At 34.8% G+C, this 3,390-nt stretch overlaps 1 long non-coding RNA gene across 1 annotated transcript; it reads right to left on the bottom strand.

Moving 5' to 3' along the window:
* Window positions 1-1,883: 1,883 nt before the first annotated feature.
* LOC125778625 (uncharacterized) lies at window positions 1,884-2,885 on the bottom strand. Its single transcript, XR_007422830.1, has 4 exons — window positions 2,767-2,885; window positions 2,634-2,701; window positions 2,521-2,552; window positions 1,884-2,466 (listed from the first exon to the last, which is right to left on the bottom strand). It is a non-coding gene; the product is annotated as an uncharacterized LOC125778625 (long non-coding RNA).
* Between the last annotated feature and the right edge of the window lie 505 nt (window positions 2,886-3,390).

Raw genomic sequence — 3,390 nt, 5'->3', positions numbered from 1 at the left:
GCCCTCTACCTAATCCAGTCGGTGCTCTGCGAAGTACTGCGGCGGAGAAAATCAGTCATATTACTTTCCGGACAAAGCCTATGTATTTAGATTTACGACGGAGGTCCAATTCGTTCCTAAATCGATGTAAGTCGAACAAGTATGCCCCTCTTATTATCACATTGGCTTTGCAGATTCCTACGATTTCGCTGTAAGCAGGTACTCGAACATTTGTGATACTGAAGTAGCCTGATGCTATTGATAGTAAGGTGTCGGCCTTTAACTAACTTTGAGTGTACAGTGACGCTCTGCTATTTGAGTGAACCGGCCTGAAAGATTCAGTCACTTCTGCCGGAAATCACTATAGTAGGACGATAGCTTAAAGCTAAGCTTGAGGTAGAGCTCCTTACAGAAGACTCCCCTTCCAAGACCCTTTGCGTGCTTCGCGCCGGCGCTTTACCAGCGAATTCACTATTCAGAATCATCTCTTATGTGTTGCTCCTTTACGGCCAAACTTATAATTCGGACTTCTACTGTCAACAATTAGCCTATCTAAAGAAGTCTTTAGGCAATAGTAGAGAAATTAAGTTCCATCAGAACAAAACCAGACCACACCCACTGATAGGGACTCTCCAGAAAAACCGAGAGTTCGATTGAGAACTTCTAATGCAGATATCTTATACTCCGGAACTGGAACCAAGTAACTACATACTACATATATTTGCATATAGTGAATGATTTTGCTTATGAAAAATTCGGCTATAGAGGAACTTGTGAAAATCGACTATTCCAATTTTTGCCCATAAGAACTAGGATTTCTTTGATGGTGGTAAAATACCTTCGAAAAAGCAATAAATTATCGAATAAAGCGGTGCATATTTGATCTATCGGATCATTCTAACTATACTAAATAAGACTTTACGCTTAATGCAAAAATAGTGGGTTCAGTTTTACTAAAATAGACGTAAAGTTATATCGATTAGTTTTAGGCTTAATTATCAGCATTTTTCTTTCTTCTGAATCATCAATTTAGTTATAGATCTTCTCGTTAATATGTATAACTGAAGTATCAACTTTATTGGCTAAGTTCCGTTCCACAAGTGTCATATAAAATATTAGATTGAAATTTGATAAGTACACAACTATTTTCAAATTAAGTCTTACGTGTGAAAAATTGTTCCGGGTTCCTTCCAATTATGCGTGAAGAAAATGTATTTATTTCCAAAGAATTTACGCTACCAATTGGTAAATAGAAAAGGCTTAAGCCGCAAGCGGAAATTTGAAGTCACAGAGAGGCAAATATTTATATTTACATGTATAATAAAATATTATAAAATATAAAAAATATATATATTACAAATATACATATATAAATATGTATGTATGTATTAGTAAGCGCTCATTTCCTTTCCTTCTTCATTTGCCACGAATTATAAAAGACTTAAGCAACAAACTCGACACTAGTCACACGGTGTGCACTAAGCAATGATTACCATGAGGCACTACTAAATAATTACTAACGAATTCAAGTGCTTCCCACCAGCTAACATGTTGCACAAACAGTAAAAAATTGTAATATGCACTTGAATTGATTATAATTGTTGTTAACAATTTAATTAGCTTAACTTCACAGCCGCCAACGAGTGCGTAAACAGCTGTCTGCAAATACGCCCCAGACCAATTTGTGAGCGAAAAAAGTTGAAATTGATTGTAAACAATATGAAAAACAAGCCACTTACAATTATCTCTTTAATAAAGACAGTGAACATTTGTCATTACGAGGAAACAGCGGGACGCGGCAATATGTCAAGCGACGGTTTGCAGCTAAAAAAGCGGCGCGCTGTGCGGTCAAGAGATGTCAACAGCGGCAAAATGCTAACTAGTTACTAGTAAATATGCACAACAACCCTGCAAGACGGGTAGCTGTTAGCGAACGTGTAAGCGAATTGTTATTGTTCACTTTTGCATTCGTTAAAATATTTGTTACTTTTGTTCAGAGAGTGGGAAAAAAGTAACACATAGCTATTTGATGTTCAATGGTTATCTCGCTCTAACCAATGGCAAATATCGCATGCTGCCTTGTTCTAACAGAATACACACATTTGTTAGCAAATCACTTCACAGTATGTTACGGGTAACAAATTATTTTGTTAGCGCTTAGCTTACCCATGTGTTATGGATAACAAAAAGTATTTGTTACCCGAATATCTGTTAGTGTTATTATTTTGGTTATCAGTTTGTTACCTTTAACATATAAGCATGTTAGGAAGAACAAGCAGTAACAAGATTATCTGTTACCCATTTGTTACATCTAGCAAATTTAATTCTTTTAAATAAAACTCAGTTTTTTTTATTATTTCTCTTTATTTAATAATAAAATGCACAATCTATAACAAATATTTGAATTAAATATACACTATTTAACTTTAATAATTTTAAACATACTCCATTATTTGGTTGCTGCACGGATGATGGTCCAAATGATTTCTGTAATATTAAAATTTTTAATTATACACACAACATTAAATTCACAATGCTTACCTTTTTCTCCTTGTTAACCTCTTTCGTTTTCTCTATATAAAAGAAATTAATAATATATATATATAAATTAGAAATTAATTATAAAATATCATATTATCAAATAGCGAACTTACCTCTGTAAAATCCAAAATAAACTGCGCTTTTCGTTTATTCTTCTTGAAATATTGGGTATTCGCCTCTCCTATTCTAACAAGTTAACATTACAATATGTTTATAATGTCGATAGTTTTTCTCTATCTTACTTACGTATTCTCCCATTCCATTGAAAATTCCAGAAAATGTAACAGTGTTAGTGAACAGCTGAAAATGTTTCAATGTGTTTGTGCAATCTGTTACCTCCGTCTTGCAGGGAACAGTTTCAACAACAACAATATTAAAACAACGAATATTTACAAAAACAAAAACAATAACAAAAAAATTTACAACAAAAAAATCAAATTGCATTGTCAACTCTCAACTTTGTTGCTTTCATTGCCGGCATTTGCACAGCTGATTCTCAGTCTAGCCAGTCCAACTCATCAGCCAGGCTGACAGGCCTTTTCATTACCCCTCCGTCTGACTAATACCAAGCATGTTGTTGCATTAGCTGTTGTGTTGGTGCGCTCATCTCACCTCGTCACACTTCGCCACTCAGCATTGTGCGATGTTTGTCAGCGCATCTATCTTTAGATAATGCGGCAATGTTGTAGGCATCTCTGCGCCACTATTTGCACAAACGGCTAAACAAATAAATATAACTGTTGTTCGTCAACCATGTGCATACTTCAGATGACAAGCGTGAAAATATGGCAGCACTACACGTTGTTGGTATGGAAATACGTCACTATTTTGATTGAGTAATTTCACAGAACTATTACTAATGTTGTTATT

This window comes from Bactrocera dorsalis, chromosome 1 (genome assembly GCF_023373825.1).
Source record: "Bactrocera dorsalis isolate Fly_Bdor chromosome 1, ASM2337382v1, whole genome shotgun sequence".
Classification (NCBI taxonomy): Eukaryota; Metazoa; Arthropoda; class Insecta; order Diptera; family Tephritidae; genus Bactrocera; species Bactrocera dorsalis.
This window is presented reverse-complemented; position numbering and strand designations above follow the sequence as displayed.